Raw genomic sequence first — 25,294 nt, forward strand, 5'->3', positions numbered from 1 at the left:
TTGAGTGGCGGAACAGACTCAACAGGCTGAATGGCCTAACTCTGCTCCAGTGTCTTATGGTCTTATTAAGACAGATAAATTGCATGGGTAATACTATCACTTTACCTTCGCTCAATAGCGAGAATGTGTGGACAGAGATTAAGAGAATAGTTGATACTACAATTGATTTTATTCCTATAGTACTAACTGTTGCTTAGTAAATTTTTCCATGGTTGGAAGTACAAATGAGCCATGTATTCACATGAGTCTCCAAAATTTTATACAGCACATTTTTGACCTAGGATAATTTATTTTGAGGCATGTAGATTTAATCCTATCAGGGAGCGGCTAACTCAATGAAGACCAGGCACTGAAATCTGTATTTTCCTAACTCATATGACCCATTTGCTCACTGGATGAAGTTGCTAAGCCAATAGAAATCTTCCAAATTATGCTTGCAAGAGTTCTTAAGAAGTAACCTGATGCCTAAATAAATCCCAAAGCTAGGGATAATAATGTTTCATTTGGCAGAGAAAATGCAATTAGTGAATATTAAGTAAAACAAAGTTGAAATGCTGCTTTCATTTGCCAGATCAAGAAGCAAAAAATTCAAAATCTAAGTAAGTATTCTTGAAACTGGAAATATTTTTAGTGGGCTTCAGCAAATATGTTTAGTTCAAGATTTAGAATTTTGGTAATTCAAAGGAACTTTACACACGAAGCCACTTTATGTAAGATCAGCTGCAGATAGAAATCACAAACCAAAGTTTTCTTTAAAGCTGTTTTACGTTTTTCTTAAATTTTTGGTTTGAAACAATTAGTTTAGTAATTCAGACAAAGCAAGACAGGAATGCAGTAATAAAAAGACACCAGCTGCACGCATCCAATGTTTCCTTGTTTGTTCTTTATGCTTCTATAAGCATTTGGATGCCACCCCCTGTTTTTCCAAAAGACTATTTTCCTAAACTGTATTCCTAACTGATTAAGTGGCTGGAGTTGCTGTTAGACTCATTCAGAATCATCTACAATGCTGAAAGCATCATTATCAAAAAGCTTTAGTGAGGTAGCTAAGCCAAAGGTACAGGCAGCAGGTAGTTTGGTGACTACTTGGAGAGGTACAGAGGGTGAACACAGGGTGTAGGTTCCCCTGTAGACATTCCCCTCAGTAACACGTATAACACGTATAACACTTTGGACACTGTTCGAGGGGATGGCCTTTAGAGGACAGCAGCAGGCAGCAGCCAGATAACTAGCATGATTGGCTCTGATGCACAGCAGTGAGGGTGGATGGAGACAAAGAAAATGCTAGTGGTAGGAGACTCTACAATTAGGGGGCAGATTTTGTAGCCATGAACAAGACTCTTGGATGGTATTTCTGAGTAGTGCAGGACACTCACAAGCAGAGAGGAGATGGGACTGCCCTTCAAATATGAAAGTGATTACTGTCCTTTAACTATTTCAACTAAGAACGTGTTTACAAAAGCTTAAGTCAGAAACAACTAACTGCTGATCACTAGTGGCTGATTACAGGAGACTAGGAAGGTTGTGCATAAGCCTTTCCGGTCTCTAGTAGCTTCTGAACATAATGAAATGTCTGTCGTTATTAAAGTTGTGCTGAAAGTTTCTGACTCGTTCTGGGCTGAGTAGCACCTGGCTGAGAGAAAGGCTCTGACCAACAACTACCTGGGGGCAGGGCCTGCAAAGCATAGGGATCTTTGCACCTTCCAACCACACTCAGGTGAAATGTCCTGCAATCATTTTAATAACTCTGTTCAAGGTTTCCAGCATCTGCAGAATCTCCTGTGAATCCAGGATGGTCTGTTGCCTCCCAGGTGCCACAGTTATATTTCTGAGTGGTAGCAAAACACTCTTGAGAGGGAGAGGGTGAGCAGCTAGATGAGGAGAGAAAAGATGAGATATGTAGGGAGGCTAACCAATACAGCAGATATCAAAAGTTTTTTCAGATATATATAAGAATATAAGTGAGGCGAGGGTGGATTTTGGACCACTGCAAAGTGACGCTGGCGGGGTAGTAATGGGGGTCAAAAGTTCAAGTTCAGTTTACTGTTTTTCAACAATAAATATGAATACTGCCAAATGAAACAAAGTTCCTCCAGACCAAGATGCACAACACAGTGCAAATGACTCGCACACACAACGAATGAAGTAATAACGACACATAAAGAAACGGCAGATGAACTCAGTAACTATATTGCGCCAGTCGTCACTGAGGAAGACACCAGTAGGATGCCAGAAACTCAGGAGTGTCATTGTGACAGAAGTGAATGGTAGTTGCTGTTATTAAGAAGGTGCTCGGGAAGGGGAAAGGTCTGAAAGTGGTTAAGTTACCTGCACTAGATGGTGTACACCCCAGGGTTCTGAAAGACGTAGCTGAAGAGATTGTGGAGGCATTGGCAGTGATCTTCCAAGAATCACTAGATTTTGAAATGGCTCCGGAAGACTGGAAAGTTGCAAATGTCACTCCATTCTTTAAGAGGGGGATGCAAAAGACAGGAAATTATAGGCCTGAACTGTGGTTGGGAAGATGTTGGAGTCCATTATCAAGGATGAGGTTTTGGAATACTTGGATGCAAATGATGAAATGGGCAGAAGTCAGCACGGTTTCCTCGGGGGCGGGGGGTGTAATCTTGCCTGACAATTCTGTGGAATTCTATGAGGAAATGACAAAGAGTTTATACAAAGGAGAAGTCAGTGAATATTGTTTACTTGGATTTTCAAAAGATCCTTGACAAGGTGTTGCACATGAGACTGCTAATCGTGATAAGAACACGTGATATTACAGGAAAGATACTAGCATGGATAGAAGATTGGCCGACTGGCAGGTGGCAAAATGTGGGAATAAAGAGGGACTTTTCTGGTTGGCTGCCAGTGGCAATGATGCTCCGCATGGGATGGTGTTGGGACTGCTTCTTTTCACATTATACATCAATGATCTGGATATCAGAATCGATGGCTTTGTGGTCAAGTTTGTAGACAACAGAAAGGCAGGTGGTGGGCCAGGTAGTGTTGAGGAAGCAGGTGTCTGTAGAAAGACTTGGCCAGATTAGATGAGTAGGCAAAGTACTGGCAGATGGAATACATTATCGGGAAGTGTATGGTCATGCACTTTGGTAGAAGGAATAAAGTTGTAGACTGCTTTCTAAATGAGAAGCAAATTCAGAGTTCAGAGGTGCAAAGGACTTGACAGTTCTCGTGCAGGATGCCCTGAAGGTTAACTTGCAGGCTTGAGTTGGTGGTAAGGAAGGCAAATGCAATGTTAGCAATAATTTTGAGAAGACTAGAATATAAAAAGAATGGATGTAATGCTGAGGCTTTAAAAGGCATTATCTAAGAAAGGATGTGTGATGTCACAACCACAGACTCTGCTGCAGGGTCTACGCACCCCCGCAGGGCGGCTGAGCAGCAGATTTGGCAATCGCCCTCGTGAATATGTATGTGTCAGCTAACTACTGTTTTGTTATGTCAGTATTTTACTCCCTTCTTTTTGTTGTGGTGCTTGTCGAGACTTGAGTGAAGCACAGCAACATTACAGCTGTGGAGGCCAAATCATTGGGTATATTTTAAAGTAGGGCTTGACTAATAAGGATTTCAAATGTTATGTGGGGAAGGCAGGAATGGAGTTGAGAAGGATAATAAATCAGCCCATGATGGAATGGCAAGGTTGAATTGATGGGCAGAAGGGCCTAATTCTTTTCCTAGGTCTCATGAGATAATGAGGATATGGGACTGCTCTTCAACCTGTCAAGCTGGAGTTTTTTCTTTCTCATTGACAATTATATGGTGAAACAAGGAGAAGAGGTTAAACCAGGGTATTATGGAGCTGCTGACACTCTGTGTCCAGACTAACAGAGACAAGAAAATAGCAATTACTATGTTTTAACCATTTTAACTAAGAACAGAGTTCCGACAGAGAGGAGGTTGTGAGGCTTGTCAAATGGTGTCAGAACAACAACCCGAGTCTCTACATGGACAAGACAAGACGGATGATTATGAACTTCAGGAAGGTACAGTTTGACCACTCCTCATCACATATCAATGCCTCTGCTGTGCAAAAGTGGAAAGCATAAAGTTCCTTGGTGTATGCATAACAGATTATCTAACCTGGACCCACAACACCACCTCATTAGTCAAGAAGGCACAGCAGTGTCTACACTACCTGAGGATATTAAGGCATGCAAGGCTACTCGCCTCCATTCTGACAACATTTTACAGGGTAACCATTGACAGTATCTTGTCTGGCTGCATCATTTTGTGGTACAGGTGTGGCAAAACCCTTCAGAGGATAATTAGAACCGCTGGGGCGGGTTGCTCCCTCCCTGCTATTTGTAACATTTACTGGGAGCATTGCAGATGAAGCCCCAAAGTATTGTTGAGGATCTCCACCACACATCCCATCACCCCTTTGACCCAAGACCATCAGGAAGGAGATACAGGAGCATCAGGACTAGGACTGGGTAACAGCTTCTTCCCTCAGGCTGTGAGACTGATGAATACCCTGCCACCTCCGATGATTTGACCCTAGGTCAGCGTGCTGCTTACTGTTTACCTGTGCTGCGTGCATTTTGAATTATATCACTGTGTGTTATATGTTTTGTGGGTGCACTGTAGTCCAGAGGAATGTTGTTTTGTTTGGTTGTATGTATGTACAGTCAGGTGACAACAAACTTGAACATGAATATGTAAAAGCTTAAGACAAACATGATTAACTGTTCACAGTTGGCTAATTACAGGAGACTAGGGAGATTGTGTATAATAAGCCATTCAGGTCACTAATAGTTCCTGAACGTATGAAATGTCTGTTACGATTTAGATCGTGCTGAAAATGTCAGTAACTCCAGTTGAACTTTGTCTTTTTGTGTGTTTTCCCCCTAGCCATCAGTCTGTGGTTTTGTATCACCATGTGCTCTTGTTTGTTTACATTCCCCATGTGCTCTTGTCCCTGCTCCTGCTCTACTCTGGCCCCTGTATTACTGAGTACTCTGTCTCTCACCTGTTTCTCATTATTACCTGTTTTGCTGCCGCCTGTGTCTCATTGTGCTCCACCTATCATCTGCCTCTCTGTTTATTGCTCAGTGTATTTTAGTTCTGTGTTTTCAGCTGTTTGTTGCCAGACTGTGCCAATGAATTTTCCTGAGCCTTTCTAGCATCCATATCAGTACTCTGCAAGTCTGAATATCGACTCTGCCTGCTTCCTGATTCTGATTTTTGGGTTTCTCTGGATGTTCTGATCTCTACCTGAACTTTGACACCGACTTTGTTTGCACCTCGGGATTTGTGACTCAATTAATATCACTGTGTGCTCAGTACTGGGTCTGCGATTGGATCCCTGCTCCAGCGTCCTGACAGTAAGTTTTTGATTCATTCTGGGGCAAATAGCATCTACCTGAGAAAATGGTTCTAACTGCTTGGGGGCAGGGTCTGTAAGCACCACAATCTCTTTCATCTTCAAGCCAAGCTCGGGTGAATCATTTCTGGATCTCACTGAATGAATAGATTAAGCCACCCTGAGAAGAATCACCAATTACAAGAGGAGTCATACAAACAAAGCAGATCTTGCAGAGGGACAGATCTTAAAAAAAAAACAGTTCTTGTACCAGTAACTGAAGCAAGTGGAGGTCGAAACAAGCTATTTCCTTATCCCTGTTAGTCTGGACACAGGGTGAGCAGGTCTGTGACACACAGGTTTAACTTCATCTACTCATGGGAACATACTATTGTCAATGAGAAAGAAAAAAAAACCTCCAGGTTGACAGGTTGCTTAGATGGGAGAAAACATGCTCAAATAACTTGTAATTTGCAATACCTAATGTGAAATCTGAATGTCTGCAATGCATCGGCATCGTCGCTAGCTTTTGAATTTAAGAGGCAGTACTGTACACAGAAACAGGCAAACATGCTAAAGGCATACCTTTTGTCTCTGATACAAAATTGATTTATAACTAGGTAGAAAATTAAAATAGAAATTACTGAATTCATAAGCTCCTCACACCATTACATAAGGTACCCACAATGTGATAATGTTCCAAAGCTCTCTGCTTTGGCCTCGTGAACACTGCAGATTCAAACAACAGCTCTGAAGTTGTGAGCAATTACACCTGCTACAAAGTACACAACATTTCATTCAGAACAAGATTTCCTGTCTACGGACTTGCCCAGATGTGAGAACCTATATAAGCACCAGATGCCAGCAGAGGGAAAAATGCTACTTTGGATTTCCACTTCCAGCATTGTTAATTACTTTGGCCCAAAAATCCAGCTGCACAAAACCTAAAAGAAACAGGCATCATACAGTAAAAATACACTAGTGTGGCATTAACCAAGTTTGCCCATCTTCCTGAATTAGTTAATGACAGTTAATAATAAGGATGACATTTTTTGGGACAGAAATTCATGTACCCTGAAAATATATTTTCAGGCTTCAAGATCGCTCAACTAATAGCATTGAAAGTTTTGTTTTCAATGAGATTTGCAACCACTTTTGAATCACAAGAGGTACTGTTTGTGGGGAGGGAGAAAGAGCTTTTTATTTAAAGACACTTCTCTCCTGCAATCCCACACAGAATGATCTACAACTCATGCTAAAGCAGCCTCGGGTAGATAGACGACAACTGGGATCCCAATCACCACATTTTCAGCCACTTCAGTTTCAGCAAGTTCCCTCCTAAAATATAGTGGTCAGAAATCCTAGAATAAACATTGCATAGAGTGGTTTGTGATCATCACTTCAGAAAAGCCGACACACCTGACAAAAGATGGCACTGTTTCATGCATGGGATGTGTGCCTTTTTCCTGCACGTCTGAAGCCCAAAATTTCCAGGTGTGAATGCAAAAATTGCACCTGTCAAAAATGTTGGACATACATTAATAGTTTGCTGCAAGAGCAAGTGGAAGACAAAGTGAATAAAACCAAGTGCATCAGCAGCGGCTGTTCCTCACAAACCTGCAGCTCACAGGAAACAACGCACTCCACAAGTTACTTATCCTGTTTTTCTGGATTATCCACCTTCTTTCCACTGAAGGCAGGCGATGATATGCAGTCACTTATTGAGTTTCAGACTTAGGCTGACATGTCGGATGCATGATATCCTTAACTTCCTGATGTGGCCATTGAGGTATTTCCAGATCACTCAGAACCCATCACGTACAAGGAGCTCTGCTGCTAATATAGCTGCATATTTGACATAATCCAGGCAATGGAAAAGGAGTAGTGCATACATCGTCTTCCTGTTTGCCTTTGCTTTGCCTCCATCATACCAGAACTACGGACATTTAACTGCCAAACTATCACTTAGTTTCCTTTGATAAATAAAGACTAGTTAGAGATTTCAAATACCCTATTACTATCTAAAATGCAATCAATGTGAAAAATATAGGGCACAAAAGATTCAGAACTTTCTTAGGCAATATGTAGCATTCCTTGAGTGGTGGGAAGATGGTGCATTGGTGTAATTCTGGATTTAGTTTTGAGGAGTAGAAGCAGGCAGCTGAATACAGTATCTGGGAGAAGGCATTTTTGTGGTAATAAATATATTTTCATTAAATTTAGCACAAATATTAAAAGGGGCAAAGATTAAATAGGCATCAAGATTCTAAATTGGGTTAAGACCAATTTTATTAGACTGATTTAACAAAAATAGTCAAGAAACAACTAGCGTTTAAATCAATCTTGGAGCAATGAAAGCATTTAAGACACAAAAAGTTCAGGTAAGCATCTTCTCACAAAGAAAGAGGGGGGACTGCGAGATCTAAGGACTCAAAGGTGAATAGGGAACAGAGTAAAACAAACCAGAAAAGAGTATGTATGTAGATTGCAATGAAATTAAGGCAGCAAATGTGGTACAGAAATTGGCAAATAAAATCAAAGAAATTCTGTTTTTTATTATGCATGGTGAATAACTGGATAGCTGAGGAATAATCAGGGAGCAAAAACATAATCTGTGCGTACACGCACTAGATGTGGGTGATTTTATTGTAACTGTGTTCACAAATGTGGAAGGTTTTGTCAATTTTACAGTTATGGAGAACAAGTGTTAAATACTGCTTGGGCTAAAGAAGGTTAAAATGTTTTAAGGAGTTGGTCATCTTTGAAAATATGTACATTGTCTGCCTTAGATGAAATATATCCCGGCCTGTTAAAAGAAGCAAGGGAAGAAACTGCAGAAACTCTGGCTGAGACAGAACGAGAACAGACTCTATTGCCGATGTCTGCGCTAGCTGAGTTGCCACTTTAAACTATTTTCATCAGCTCGTACATACCTCTTAAATGCTGCTATTGCGTATGCTTCTGCAAATCTCCTTTAAACTTTTTCCCTCTAATACCTGTCATTTCCACCATGGGAAAATGATTCTGACCATCTAACCTATCTAAGCCTCCCGTAGTTTTATATAATTCTATCACATCAGTTCTCAGTGCCTGATGCTCCAGAGAAAACAACCCAACTTTGTCCAACCTCCATATAGCTCACATTCTCGAATCCAGGTGGCATGACTTGTGCAAAAGAACTGCAGGATTGCTAATGTTTCACTTTTAATTAAAAGGAAGATTCATAGTTCAAAATAAAGTACATACATAACCCTGAGATTCATTTTTCTTGCGGGCGTACTCAATAAATCCACAATAGAACTATAACAGAACCAATAAAACGCCAGCTTGGGTGTTCAATCAGTGTGCAAAAGACACAAACCACACAAGTACAAAAAAAAAGAAATAACAATAATAAGCAAGCAAGTACCAAATATTGAGAACATGAGATGAAGAGTCCTTAAAAGTGAGTCCATAGGTTGTGGGAACATTTCAATCAAGGGGTAAATGAATCTGAGTGAAGTTGTCCCCTTTGGTACAGGAGCCTGATGGTTGAGGGGTCATATCTGTTTCTGCACCTGGTGGTGTGAGTCCTGAGGCTCCCGTACCTTCTTCCTGATGGCAGCAGTGAGAAGAGAGCATGTCCTGGGTGGTGGGGTTCCCTGATGATGGATGCTGCTTTCCTGTGACAATACTTCATGTAGGTGTGCTGAATGATGGGGAGACCTTTTCCCATGATGGACTGGGCCGTATCCACTACTTTTTGTTGGATTTTCCATTCAGGGATATTGGTGTTTCCATACCAGGCTGTGATGCAGCCTGTCAATATACTCTCCACTATAAACCTATCGAAGTTTGTCAAAGTTTTACTATCGATTTCATGCCATATCTTCACAAACTCCTAAGGAAGTAGAGGCTTTGTCGTGCTTTCTTCATAATTGCACTTATGTTCTGGGCCCAGGACAGGTCCCCTGAAATAATAACACAGAGGAAGTTGAAATTGCTCACCCTCCGATGAGGACTAGCTCATGGACCTCCGGTTTCCTTCTCCTGTAGTCAATAATCAGCTCCTTGCTCTTGCTGACGTTGAGTAAGAGGTTGTTATGGCACCACTCAGCCAGATTTTCAATCTCCCTCCTATATGCTGATTTGTCACCACCTTTGATTTGGCATACAACTATGGCGTATATGGCATTGCTTAGCAAGTAGAGCAGGGGATAAGCACACAGTGGTGCACCTATGCTGATGGAGATCTTGTTGCCAGTCCGAACTGACTGGGGTCTGCAAGTGAGGAAATCAAGGATCCAATTGCAGAAGGAGGTATTGAGGCCAAGGTCTTGAAGCTTATTGATTAGTTTGGAGGGGACGATGGTATTGAATGCTGAGCAGTAATAGGTAAAGAGCATCCTGATGTGTGCATCTTTGCTGGCTAGATGTTCCAAGTAATTAAAAACCAGTTAGTATTAACTTTGGTGATGGGCAAATTACTGGAATTTATTCTGAGAAACAGTATAAAACAAATAGAACAGAAAGATTAATCAAAGGCTGGATTTGTAAGGGAAGGTGATGTCAATCAGATTGAATTCTTTGTGGAAGTGACAAGGAGGGTCAATACGGGCAGTGAGCCTATAGTCTACGTGGATTTAAGCAAGGCATTTAATAAGATCCAAATGACAGAGTGTTGATAAAAGTAAAAACCCATAGAATTTAAGATAGAATAGCAAGTTGGTTCCAGAATTGGTTTAGGCAGCAAAGGACAACAGTTTTTGAAAGCTTTTGTGACTAGAAGACAGCTACCAAGATGACCAGAATAGTTTCACAGGACTCAGTACTTAGTCCCTCACTTTTCATAATTTATATTCATGACTTTGATCTAAATATTAGCAGCATAAGAAAGAAGTTTGCAAATGGTGTCTTTATCCCAATTTTTCATATAAATTGCGAATGAGTGGAAGCCGAATACCAATTCCCGTTGCTGACCACTGGTCAGTGTCCCAGTGTAAATTGGGTTGGTTATATTTCTGCTCGGTTTGCTGCCTGCTCGCGAATCCTCATTGCACAACAGTGTAACCTGACATAATGCGTGCTCTGCATTTGTAAAATAGCCTCTTTTCTGTCACCTTATTGAAAGCCTTCTATAGACACATACATTAACTGTTCTGTTAGCTACAATCTCAAGAAAATCAAATGGATTTGTCAAATATAATTTCCAGTTCCTGATCCTGTGCTGACTCTACCCAATCCTCTTAATCCTTTCTAAGTTCCCTGTTACTCCTGCCTTCATAAAAGGTTCCAGCCATCAAGCAACTAGATACTGTATGAACTAGATACTGTATGACATGTTGACTAAAAGGGAGGTCTAGCTAGTAAGAAGTGGAATTACTTTTAATTGCGCTCCACTTCCCCAATCCCTCTTAAACTCATTCCTCCTTTACCCGTCCTGTGTTTAATATGTAAGCTGTTTGCTGCAGATTGTGGGCTCTGACTAAAAATATTGTGATCTGCTGAAGAAAACTTTGGCTTACTTTCGATAAATTGTGATTCTTAATGTGCAAAGTAGGAAGTCAGTCTTTCCCTGAATGAATTAAGTATTATGATTTGTGATATTATGTCACAGTTGCTACCATCAGGAAGGAGGTACACACTCGACGATTCAGGAAAACCTTCTTCCCCTCTTCCAACTGATTTCTGAATGGACGTTGAACCCATGAATACTACATCAGTACATTTTAATTTCCTACTTTTGCACTACTTATTTAATTTAACAATTATATATCTATCTATCTCACAGTTTTTTCTCTGTCCATTATTATGTATTACATTGTACTGCTGCCGCAAAGTTAACAAATTTCATGACCTATGCTGGTGATATTAAACTTGATTGTGATTCTGATTCTGATTCTGACAACTCTCCTTTGGGGCAGTCTGACTGAAGTTTGGATGGCTGGAAGTGCATCATAGAGTTTTCCTGGTGCTCTACAAGTATTTTCAATAGTTGGCATATTGCAGCCTCAGTCCAGCTGAGCACACTGTGGACAGCGATTACTCTCACACGGACTTCCGCACGGGCCACTTACACAATCTGCCATTACTGGCATGGCACATGTGTAACATTACTGCGGGAAGCAAAGGAGATTGCTATGCCATTGACACTGATCTTTGCAGCCTCACTGGCCACAGAATGGTACCAGAAGATTGCAGGATGGAAAAAAATTATTCATTTGTTCAAGAAAGTTAGTAGGAATAATCCTGAGAATTATAGACCAGTGAGTGACCAATGAATTATAGGCAAGGGAAATGTGTATGGCCAGAAAGTGGACTTAAGGTACAAGATTAACCATGAGAAAGCTTGAGAAGCAATCTGACATAATTGCTTCTTTTTCACATTCTCAAAAAGTGTGCAGCTTAAATGAATGAAAGGAGCAGTGAGATAGAAGTACCCCACTACCTCTTGACTTATTTGGGGCGGGGGGGGCGTGGAATGATGGCGGTAATGGTTGTTCAGTAACAGTTGTCAAGACAACTATCCTACATCTATATTTCTGAATTTATAAAATTACAGGCTTTCTGTATTGAGTGCAATAATAATGAATATATTATTGTCAAGTGTAAAAAGTTCTTTGTGAAACCATGATGTATTGTGATAGGAGAGGTTTTTGATGACTGATCCATCACTAGGTGTGGATCAGAATCATTATGAGATTACTGGGCAGAGTTTTGACAGCAGTTTTAGTCAGTTTGATATCAGAGTTTATCTTCTTCTTTCTATTATTCTCTATCCTGCTGAAGTTTGCAGCATCTGGGAGGAGCTTTTCAGACTTGCATCCTTTGTTTCAATCCAAGTGGCTTCTTTGGACCTGACATTAATGCAAAATGGAATAAAGCTGCTTGGTTCAAATGCCTACTTGTTAAATAGTCAAACTTAGAACAGGAATTTTAAACAGAGCATGCTTCAATATTTGACAGTGTGTGAAGCAGAGTCATCAAACACAGGACCAGTCAGAAGCTACCTTGTGCACACTTGAAGTTTCCTATAATGTTTACATAGAACATAGAATAGTACAGCACAGTACAGGCCCTTCCACCCACAATGTTGTCCTGACCCTCAAACCCTGCCTCCCATATGATCCCCCACCTTAAATTCCTCCATATACCTGTCTAGTAGTCTCTTAAACTTCACTAGTGTATCTGCCTCCACCACTGACTCAGGCAGTGCATTCCACGCACCAACCACTCTCTGAGTAAAAAACCTTCCTCTAATATCCCCCTTGAACTTCCCACCCCTTACCTTAAAGCCATGTCCTCTTGTATTGAGCAGTGCTGCCCTGGGGAAGAGGCACTGGCTATCCACTCTATCTATTCCTCTTATTATCTTGTACACCTCTATCATGTCTCCTCTCATCCTCCTTCTCTCCAAAGAGTAAAGCCCTAGCTCCCTTAATCTCTGATCTTAATTCATACTCTCTAAACCAGGCAGCATCCTGGTAAATCTCCTCTGTACCCTTTCCAATACTTCCACATCCTTCCTATAGTGAGGCGACCAGAACTAGACGCAGTACTCCAAGTGTGACCTAACCAGAGTTTTATAGAGCTGCATCATTACCTCGTGACTCTTAAAATTCTAGAAATTTTAAGAGAAATTCTAGAAATTTCTAAAATTCTAGAAATTTTAATTCTAGAAATAATATTGCTTAATTGGGATCTTTAAAAATAATAAGCAAACATTTAGGAGGATACTGTGGCAGGTTTTATTTTAGATACTAGTGGACTTGCCTGTGATCTGATGGTTTCAGATGTAGCAATACCAAGGAAGTCAGTTTACTTGCAGAAGAGGACAAAGCTTCCAAGTAACAACAACAACCAAAAAAGGAATGATACATTAAATGTTAATAAACTATTTCTTTCACCCAAACCTGTCACATGTCCATACCTATTTCATTGCCTATACAGTGGATTCTGGTTAATTGGGACACATTGGGACCAGTACATTTTCGCCCAGTTAAGTGGCTGTCCCAATTAGCTGAAGGAAGCAGTATTATGCAGTAAGACTGCACCGTGACATAGATCAGAGGGAAAGCTGGACGAAGCAATGGCAAATGCAATAATCCTGTCCAGTGTACGGAGATGCATTTGGGAAGATGAACAAGGGTAGAATGTGTATACAGAATGGTAGGGCCCGAGGGAACGTTGATTAGTAGAGGGACACCAGGGTGCAGGTACATTGATCTGTGGAAGTGGCAGCACCAATGGATAAAGTGGGAACGAAGGCACTTTCCTTCACTGGCCATGAAAGAGCTGCCATGTCATGCTGCATCTTTATAAAACACTGGTTAGACCACATCTGAAGTACTGTGAGGGTGCAGAAAAGATCTGTCCTTATGCTGCCTGGTTTGGAACATTTTAGTTATAAGCAGAAACTGGATAGGCTGGGTTTTTTCACGGAGTGGAAGAGGTTCAGAGGTGACCTCGTCAAGATGGTGGTGCTGGTAGTTGTCTGTCATGTCCGACGATGGGAAACCGGTGCAGGAGAGTTTTTAAAGTGGAAAAGCCATTACACTGGGGCAGTTCCACGATCTTGACCTCGGAGCTCTGGGTCCAATTGTACAAACAAGCGTCACAGACTGGGGTCTTCCTTGGCTGCACTGGATGACCATGACGTCTTCTGTGCCTTGCCATTGGATCTCACTGGACATCTCATCCACCCCATCCGCTGGAGCTGACTTCACATGCTGGGACAGGCGTGTCCCTATCTCGCCGAGGCACGAAGCCACCAGCTTACCCTCACCTGGTTTAACCCGCCTGTCGAAGCAGTGTACTGGGGGGATGGCCACTGGTGCATGCAAACAACTACTTGGAGCCACAGGTGAGAGCTGAGTGTCTGATGGAAACCGGAGGTAATGAGCTGCCCCAGACTGGACACGACAGGCCACTTCACCGGAGGTGCTACCCCTCCCTGGACGTCCCATATAAAGTTATATAATATTATGAAAGCATAGACGGGACAGGTAGTCAAATGCTTTTTCCCATGAGGATTGCCTAAGAAGGCAGGGGTTTAAAGTGAGAGGTAGGAGAGTTAAAGGGAATAGGAAGAAGAATATTTTCACAGAGCGTAGGTGAGTTTTGGAATGCACGGCCTGAAGAAGAGCTGGTGACAGGTACCTTCAAAATATTTAAGAAGCATTTTGACAAGTAGTTGAATTGCCAAGGAGTAATGTCTGTGGGGATCACATTAGCCTTTCATCACCTTGCGCAGTCGTGTATACCCCAAACTATCGACTGCCTTCCACTTTCATTGCCCATTCTGATCCAACACTGTATCCTCCTGCACCGCACTGTCACAAGGGCCAAACTTAGTATTATCTGACCTGCTGAGCATGACCTCAGCCTTGTTATTAATAACATATAACCTGTTTTCTCTTCTTGCAGTTCTGACAAAGGCTCTTCAGCATGAAATGTTTCTCCTTCCACAGACGCTGCCTGGCTTGCTGAGTGAATATAAAGTTTATTATCACTGAGAGATATACTGGGAGGAGGGCTTGCACTGGGTGCTTGGACTTCTTTAATGAGGCACTGCCTTTTGAAGATGTCTTCGAATCTGGGAAACTAGTGTCCATGATGGAGCTGGCTGAGTTTACAGTCCTTTACAGCCTTTTCTGATCCTGTGCAGTGGCCCCTCCAACCCAGACGGTGATGCAACCAGTTAGAGTGCTCTTCATCGTGCACCTGTAGAAAGTTGCTGGAGTCTTTGGTAACATATGAAGTTTCCTCAAACTCCTAATGAACTGTAACCACTACTGTGCCTTCTATGTAACTGCATCAACATACTGGGCCCAGGATAGATCTTCAGAGATGCTGACTCATTGGCAAATGTACAGATGGCATTTGTGCTCACCTGAGCCACACTGTCATGGGTGTAGAGCCAGTAGAGCAGCGGGCTAAGCACACATCCCTGTGGTGCGCCAGTGTTGATTGTCAGTGAGGAGGAGATGTTGTTTCTGAAATGCTACTTGAATTTTCTGCTTTTATTTCTTATTTACATGAGCTAAGATTTTAGTAATCTTATTTCAACATGCATCTACATGTTTCAAACCATTACTATACCTTGTTTGGCTAATTATTGCACTGGACACCATATTACATTCTACCTACTGAGAACATTTGATCATATTTACCATAACCAGCATATTCAACATGCTGTTGTCCTCTGTACTTTTAGTCATCCTTTAATTGCAACATTTCAAAGTTATAACCATTCTCAAAAGAAAATTTCCAATGAACTGCTGTAATAAAATTCAAAATTATACATGACGAAGAACGCAGAGACTTCTTGAGCAATCTGATCAGTCAATTCTGTTCTTCTCTTAAATCAGTGATTAATCTTTATTGCCATTTGTGGCCATCACTGAGCGCTGAAAGAGCATAGTTGACAGCTTAACATCCAAGGATACACCTTGTATCAAAAGGACAGGCAGAGAGGGTGAGGTGGCTCTGTTGGTAATAAAATGAAATCAAATCCTCAGAAGGAAGTGACATAGAAGATACAGAATCCTTGTGGGTAGAGTTAAGAATCTGTAAGGGTAAAAAGACCCTGAAGGGGGTTATATCCAAACCCCTGAACGGTAGCCAAGATGTGGGAAATAAATTACAACGGGAGGTAGAAAAGGCATGTCAAAAGGGCAATGTTACTACAATCATGGATAATTTCAATATGCATAGACTGAGAAAATCAGGTTGTGCTGGATCCCAAGGGAGGGAATTTGTAGAGTGCCTAGAAGATGGCTTTTTAGAACAGCTTGTGGTTGATACAACTAGGGGAAAGGCAATTCTGGATTGGGTTTTGCATAATAAACTAGATTTGATTAGGGAGTTTAAGGCAAAGTAACCCTTAGGAGGCAGTAATCACAATATGATAAAATTCACCCAGCAGTTCTACACAGAGAAGTTAAAGTCAGACGTTTCAGTATTAAAGTGGAACAAAGGGAATTATAGAGGCATGAGAGAGGAGATAGCCAAAGTTGATCGGAAGGGGAGACAAGTAGGGATGATAGCAGAACAGCAATGGCTGGAGTTTCTGGGGCCAATTCAGAAGGTGCAAGACAGATATATCCCAAAAAATAAGTAATATTCTAAAAGGAAAATAGGACAACAATGACTGATAAAGGACGGCAAAGAAGCAATAAAAGCAAAAGAGAGGGTGTATACTATAAAGAAAATTATTAACCATATAACCATAACCATATAACAATTACAGCACGGAAACAGGCCATCTTGGCCCTTCTAGTCCATGCCGAACTCTTACTCTCACCTAGTCCCACCGACCTGCACTCAGTCCATAACTCTCCATTCCTTTCCTGTCCATATATCTATCCAATTTAACTTTAAATGACAATATCGAACCTGCCTCAACCACTTCTGCTGGAAGCTCGTTCTACACAGCCACCACTCTCTGAGTAAAGAAGTTCCCCCTCATGTTACCCCTAAATTTTTGCCCGTTAACTCTCAACTCGAGTCCTCTTGTTTGAATCTCCCCCACTCTCAATGGAAAAAGCCTATCCAAGTCAATTCTAACTATCCCTCTCATAATTTTAAATACCTCTATCAAGTCAACCTCAACCTTCTATGCTCCAAAGAATAAAGACCCAACTTGTTCAACCTTTCTCTGTAACTTAGGAGATGAAACCCAGGTAACATTCTAGTAAATCTTCTCTGTACTCTCTCAATTTTGTTGACATCTTTCCTATAATTCGGTGACTAGAACTGTACACAATTCTCCAAATTTGGTCTTAACAATGCCTTGTACAATTTCAACGTTACATCCCAACTCCTATACTCAATGCTTTGGTTTATAAAGGCCAGGATACCAAAAGCTTTCTTCACCACCGCATCCATATGAGATTCCACCTTCAGGGAACCATGCACCATTATTCCTACATCCCTCTGTTCTACTGCATTCTTCAATGCCCTACCATTTACCATGTATGTCCTAGTTTGATTAGTCCTACCAAAATGTAGCACCTCACATTTATCAGCATTAAACTCCATCTGCCATCTTTCAGCCCACTCTTCTAACTGGCCTAAATCTCTCTGCAAGCTTTGAAAACCTACTTTATTATCCACAACTCCACCTAACTTAGTATTATCTGCATACTTACTAATCCAATTTACCACCCCATTATCCAGACCATTAATATATATGACAAATAACATTGGACCCAGTACAGATCCCTGAGGCACACCACTAGTCACCAGCCTCCAACCTGACAAACAGTTATCCACCACTACTCTCTGGCATCTCCCATCCAGCCACTGCTGAATCCATTTTACTACTTCAATATTAATACCTAACTGTTGAACCCTCCTAACTAACCTTCCATGTGGAACCTTGTCAAAGGCCTTATTGAAGTCCATATAGACAACATCCACCACTTTACCCTTGTCAACTTTCCTAGTAACCTCTTCAAAAAATTCAATAAGATTTGTCAAACATGACCTTCCATGCACAAATCCATGTTGACTGTTCCTAATCAGACCCTGTCTATCCAGATAATTATATATTCCGTCTCTAAGAATACATTCCATCAATTTACCCCCCACTGATGTTAAACTCACAGGCCAATAATTACTAGGTTTACTCTTAGAACCCTCTTTAAACAATGGATCAACATGAGCAATATGCTAATCCTCCGGCACCATCCCCGTTTCTAATGACATTTGAAATATTTCTGTCATTTGAAATTATTGTGAAGTTACAGGATTGGAAGTCTTTTAAAAACCAACAGTAGGCAACTAAAAAGAGCAACAAGGAGAGAAAATATGAACTATGTAGGTAAGCCTATCAGTAATATAAAAGAGAACATCAAAAGCTTTTTTTCAGATTATGAAGAGTATATGAGGTGGGAGTGGCTATTGGACCACTGTAAGATGATGCTGGAGAGGAAGTAACGGGTGACAAGGAAATGGCAGACAAACTTTACAAGTACCTTGCATCAGTCTTCACTATGGAAGACACTAGCAGTATGCCGGAAATTTGAGTGTCAGGGGACAGAAGTGTGTGTAATTGTTATTACTAAGGAGAACGTGCTTGGGAAACTGAAAGATCTGAAAGTACGTAGACAGACACCTGGACCAGACAACACTCCAAGGTTCTGAAAGAGGTGGCTGAAGAGATTGTAGAGGCATTTGTAATGATCTTTCAGGAATCACTAGATCGAGGAATGGGTCCAGAGGACTGAAGAATTGCAAATGTGACTCTACTCTTGAAGAAGGGGAAAGGCAGAGGAAAGGAAATTATAGGCCAGTCAGCCTGACTTTAGTGGTTGGGAAGATGTTGCATCCATTATTAAGCAGGCCAGGCAGCATCTATGGAAAAGAGTACAGACGACATTTCGGGCTGAGACCCTTCATCAGGACTGGAGAAAAAAAAAGATGATTTTTTTCTCCAGTCTCAATGAAGGATCTCAGCCTAAAGCGGTGACTGGCCAGCATTTTGTGTGTGTTACTTGGATTTCCTGCATCTGTAGATTTTCTCTTGTTTGTGATTGGGCCATTATTAAGGATGGAATTTTGGTGTACTTGGAGACACATGATAAAGCAGGCCAAAGTCAGCATGATTTCCTTAAAGAAAACCTTGTCTGACAAATCTTTTGGAATTCTGTGAGGAAATAACAGGCATGATAGACAAAGGAGAGTAGGTGGATGTTGTTTACTTGGATTATCAAAGGCATTTGACAGGGTGCCACACATGAGGCTGCTAAAAAGATTAGAACTCATGGCGTTACAGGAAAGATACTAGCATGGATGGAAGATTGGCTGCCTAGCAGGAGGTAAAGAGTGGGAAATAAAGGGTGCCTTTTCTGGTTGGCTGATGATGACTAGTGATGTTACGCAGAAGTAGGTATTGAGACCGCTTCTTTTCACATTATATGTCAATGACCTCGATGATGGAATTGATGACTTTATGGGCATGATACAAAGATAAATGGAGTGGCAGTTAGTGTTGAGGAAGCAGGGGGTCTAAAGAAAGATTTAGACAGATTGGGAGAATGGGGAAAGAGGCAGCAGATGGAATATAGTGTAGGGAAGTGTATGGTCATGCACTTTGGTAAAGGCATAGACTATTTTCTAAATGGAGAGAAAATTCAAAAATGCAAGGTGTGAATAGACGTGGGAGTCCTTGTACATGATCCCCTGAAGGTTAACTTGCAGGGAGAGTCAGTGTTAAGGAAGGCATTGATCAGACTGCACATGGAGTATTGTAAACAGTTTTGTGCCCCTTATCTAAGAAAAGATGTGTTGGCTTAGGCAAGAGTTCAGAAGAGGCTCACAGGAATGATTCCAGGAATGGAAGAGGAGTGTTTGAAGGTTCTGGGCCTGTATTTGCTGGCAATTAGAAGAATGAGGGGTATCTCATTGAAACCTATTGAATATTTAAAGGCATAGATAGAGAGGATTTGGAGAGGATGTGTTCTGTAGTGGGGCAATCTAGGACCAAAGGGCACAGCCTCAGAATAGAGCAACATCCATTTAGAACAAAGATGAGGAGGAATTTATTTAGCCAATGTGTAATGAATCTAAGCAATTCATTGCACAGGCTGTGGAAGCCAAGTCACTGGGTATATTTAAAGCGGAGGTTGATAGGTTCTTGTTTAGTTAGAGGGTCAAAGGTTATGGGGAGAATGCAGGAAAATTGGGTTTAGAGGGATAATAAGCCAGCCATGATGAAATGGCGGAGCACACTAAATGGGCAAAGTAGCTTAATTGTGGCCTTGTGTCTTAGGGTCATGTTCTTTGACTCATCAAGATTTCAAAGTACATTTAATATCAAAGAATGTATCAATGAATCAACCTTGAGATTTGTTTGCTTACAGGCAGCCACAAAGCAAGAAATCCCCCCCCCCCAAAAAAATAAATAAAATATAGAGCAACACCGGAAGCACAGAGAAAGGAAAAAAAAACACAAATTATGCAAACAATAGAAGCAAGCAACAACATTCTGAACCAAAATAAGTCCTCAGACCCAAAACGTGGAGTAGGCCCAAACCTCGGTATCAGTCCATCATATGTACCAACATGGTTCATCCCTTGAATTCGCTTCACCTGCGCTCACCTTTTCATTGCTGGTGCTGATAATTTACTGTCGGTTACTTCAGAAAAGATGTTATACAAATGTTTTCAGTTGCATTCCTTGCCTTTTGAACTACCAGTGAGCTGTGTCTTAAACCGGAAGTTTAAGATTTGCTGAAATCTGCACTTTTGTATTGAAAATTCTGGAAACTAAGTTGGAGTGCAGACTTAGTGATCTCTATTTTTTCCTTATTTGAATAAATGTAAGAAAACTCAGACAGCCAATGCTCTAGGCTGCTGAAATTTTGAAATTCACCCTGCTTAGGAATCCTGTGGGATTGAACACAGGCCTGACAAAGCTTCTCCAATTTCTCACAAAAGGCAACCAAGCACACTTAAAGCCTCCAAGCATATCATTTTGTTGAAGTTTTCCAAAAGCCCTGAAGCAAATTGTTCAAATTCCAAATCCATATTTGTAGAATATATCCTCACTATAGCTGAGTAACAAAGAAACTTAATGTATGTTGTGTTCATGGCTAACAAAGAACGTTTTGTGACAAATAATTGTATTCTTCCACAGATCATGCAGAAATTGTTTAATTGAAATAATTAGTCAAAGCTTATAAACTATTCTTTTGACTCCATATATTATTCCAAGTTATAATGTATTTGAACTCATTCCTAAAACTAACCTTTCAGGGTCTACACACAATTAACTGTTATGCCTAATATAGCTGAGAGAGGAAAAAGCAGGTACTGTTCTCAAAGGTGCTCATGTTCTATTTTGCACTTCAGAATCAACACACATTTGAAGACATCAAAATAAAGTTAATTAAAGCACTGCTCTACATCTAAGTAGTTCTAAAATTACTGCATGGGTTTCTACACAAATCGGCCTACAGGTCAGTGATCAAACACAGGTAACAACCGAATGACAGTTTGTCAGAGCTGCTTGTCTTAGGTGATTTTCATAAGCTAAGAATTCTAAAGTAATCTTTTCACCTCTAATACTGGATGAACAATTTGAATAGAAAACCTGTTTACAATTTTATATCAATAAGGAATATTCACTCTGACAGCAATTTTTATTATAAAGTATACAAAATTTAATTAAGGTTCCTACTTTAGGGGTTTTTATATTTAACCAATGATTCAAGGTGATCACATGTGCCTCACGACAGAAAACTGCTGAGGCACAGATGTATGCTACTGTGTACATGGCCAGCTGTTTGAAATGCACAAATTTACACCTCTATTGCAAGCAAAGCCCAAAACTGAATCTACAAAATAATTATATGATTAAACAATGTAATCACAAAACATAAACTTAAAAACTATTTCTGTTTCAAAGAACTTTAAAGTCTCAGTGTATGCCAACAATAATATTAGCACTTTAAAAATGAAAAGGCATTTTGATCTTTTTTCAAGTGGCAGCAATGTTGAAATGTGTATCAGAACAATCTTTCTTCACAGTGCAAAACCTTGAGGTATGAACGTGTTTTCATCTACCACCTTCAGAAACTGGAACTAATTACTGGATTATTAGATTTTTTAAAAAGTACTTGAAAGGATTGCTTGAACTACACGAAGTTGACTGATGAAGAAATCATTGCATTGACATGCTGGCAAAGACCCTCACACGTGATAGTTATAGTTGACAAACACACTGGGTTTCCAGGCAGTAGTTTCAAATGTGTAATTAAGAGTGAATAAGACAAAAAAATCAGATCTAAACTGGAAAAGTAATCTATATGCCACAGCGTTAATACATTCACCGATATTCTCGCATATCACACAAATAATTTCAGAAGTTCATGTTTTCCCACGTTTAATCACCCCCCAGGCAATCCTATTGTGTTCTTTCATGGCTCATTCCTTTTTTTGTTATCTCTACCCGGGAATTACCCTCTTTCTCTCTTTCTCAATCGTCACTTCTTCACGCTTTATTCATTCTTCCTTAAGCCTTCAATTCTTTTCCGACTACCATCAGAGGTTGCAGTATTAAAATGTAAAGGTCACTCTAAAATGACCACAGTAGAAAGTGGTGGAAATGCACTTGCAGACGAAACTGCAAAAGAGGCAGCAAAAGGAGGAATAAAGAAAATCGAAGAAATGGAAGAAAGCCCGATAACTGAAATTAGGTTAAACACTGTGTCACAGATGAACATGCACTATATTTAAGAAATACAAGATCAGTACTCAATTGAAGGAAAGTGGTACAGGATGGAAAATGGCGGGTTACTAAACGATGATAGAGTATGGAGATACAGCTCTAGTGATAGACTGGTAGCCCCAGCTGAGCTGCTTCCTTACCTGGCACAGTGTATACACTGGAGTGCAAAAGATGGTCGACAGATTCTGCCAATGGTGCTGCAATCAAAAGCTCAGGATGCAAGCTTGACAAACAGTTGAGAGATGTATGACATGCCAGAAAATGAACCCTGTATCAATGGAGAAGCTATTTCAGCTACGTACTCCTGAACCACCTGGGCAATATTCCCTCAAAGGTGTGTGTGTGTGTGTGTGTGTGTGTGTGTGTGTGCGTGCGCACACAGCTTTTGCTACGAGCACACAGAAGAATTGAAACTGTGCACAAAAGATTGTCACCCTCCAACTTGTTGGCATGTTAAGTATATTCCATGATAAAACACAATCACATTTCCTTTTCCAGTTTCTGATGCAGACAGTGTTAACAACATGGAGTTTGTGATGATTTGTCTGCAGATTTTAGAACTGGCTTATTTATACTGATTTTACTGAAGAAATTATTGATTCACTGTGCTGAATTCTGGAGAAGCAAAGGGCTTGAAGTGCAAAAGAACTACTAGTCCCAAATGTTAAAAGGCCTGAAAAGATTAGATATGGCAAAGTTATTTCCCATGGTAGGGGAGTCTAGGACAAGAGGACATGACTTCAAGATTGAAGGACATCCATTTAGGACAGAGATGCAAAGAAATTACTTTAGTCAGAGGGGGGTAAATCTGTGGATTTTGTTGCCACGAGCAGCTGTGGAGGTCAAGTTATTGGGCATATTTAAGGCAGAGATAGACAGGTTCTTGATTAGCCAGGACGTCAAAGGATATGAGCAGAAGGCAGGGGAGTGGGGACGACTGGGAGAATTGGATCACCCATGATTGAATGACGGAGCAGACTCGATGGGCTGAATGGCCGACATCTGCTCCTATATCTTATGGTCTTATGGTCTTGTAGTTCATTTAAAGTGGAATGGGTTAATGAACCAGTAGAAACTGCTACACTGAAAGCTTATGAGGCCAGGAACATGCAGCTATGAGAAATATTTATGTACAGTATAGAAATTGGTGTATCCTGCATGTATTTTTGTGGTGCAAGAGTTGCTGCAGAATTTGCAAGTGGGAAGAAGTGAAGTGATATTTAGAAACTTGACATTTTAAAGCACCATTTAGCAAGCAAATCACATATGGATGGTGTGCAAAATCTCTGGTGAGAAAGTGCTTCATTACCTGCTACAGGCCTGATACATATGGTTTGTGAGAGTGCAGATGAACGAGAGTGAAAATGATCAAACCCAGAGGAGTTCAAAGTTCTTATTGACAGTGTTTTGCTAACTGCCAAAATGAATACTTCTATATATAAAATTCAGTATGCACATGTTGTTGTCACTGGGCAAAATATTACACAGCACAAGATTTTTGCGCACACCAGTCGTTACAAATTAGAGGGTACATGGCACCTGGTCCATTTTTACATATACAAGTGGACTACATTTCTTTATCGAGTGCCAAAGATATTTCGATGTGTTAGTACTGGTGGACAAATTTTCCTGATGAAGGGTCTTGGCCAAAATGTTGACTGTTTATTCTTTTCCATCGATGCTATCAGGGTTGCTGAGTTCCTCCAGCACTGCGTGTGTGTTGCTCTGCATTTCCAGCACCTAGAGATTTTCTTGTGTTTGGGAAAAATTTTCAAGATGGGTGGGAGACATCCCAGCAAGAAACGCTACTGGCATACACACAGCCAAGGCCAGTACTATATTCCTCAATGGGGTTTGCAGTACCACATTGACTCTGACCAAGGAACACATTTCACTGGAGATATTTGTCAAGAATTATGTTGATGGATGAACATTGAATGGTCTTTAATTGTCCACATCATCCAGAGTCATCAGGACAAGCTGAAAGAATGAATATCATCATCAAACAATGGTTGACGTAGTATCACAAGGACATGTACCATGGCCTACAGCTATTCCTTTGGTTTTATGCAACCCCAAATAAGAAAACAAAATTGAGTCCATTTGAAGTGGTAACAAAGTAAGCTATACCACTACTGGGAGCTCTCAGTCTCAGAGCGGCTGATATACATGTTATGTCAGATAATTTAATGGATTATTGTGCAAAACTTACACAAAAAGGTTCTTTCTGTTTCTCATCAGGTTTCTGCTGCTTGGGCTGGTCCATTGGAAGGAGGACATATTCCTGGCAAGTGGTTCTTGGTCAGGAAACTGCATAAGGAACTCCTGGGAGCTTGGTGGGAAGGTCCTTACCAAGTACTGTTAATTACAAATGTTATGGTTAAAGTAGAAGTAAAAGCAACCAACTACACAAATTTTCACTATAAAAAGTATTCCACCCCCTGGAAGTTTTCAGTCTTATTGTTTTACAACATTTAATCACAGTGGATTTAATTTGACTTTTTTTGACACTGATCAACAGAAAAAGTACTCTTTCATGTCCAAGTGAAAACAGATATCTGCAGAGTAATCTAAATTAATTACGAATATAAAACACAAAATAATTGATTGCGTAAGTGTTCACCCCACCTCCCCCCTTTCATATGACACACCAAATCATCACTGGTACAGCCAAACTGGTTTTAAAAGTCACATAATTAGTTAAATGGAGATCTGTTTTTGGAGACCAGAGTACAGTCAAGGTGTTTCAATTGATT

Source organism: Mobula hypostoma, chromosome 3 (genome assembly GCF_963921235.1).
Source record: "Mobula hypostoma chromosome 3, sMobHyp1.1, whole genome shotgun sequence".
NCBI lineage: Eukaryota > Metazoa > Chordata > Chondrichthyes > Myliobatiformes > Myliobatidae > Mobula > Mobula hypostoma.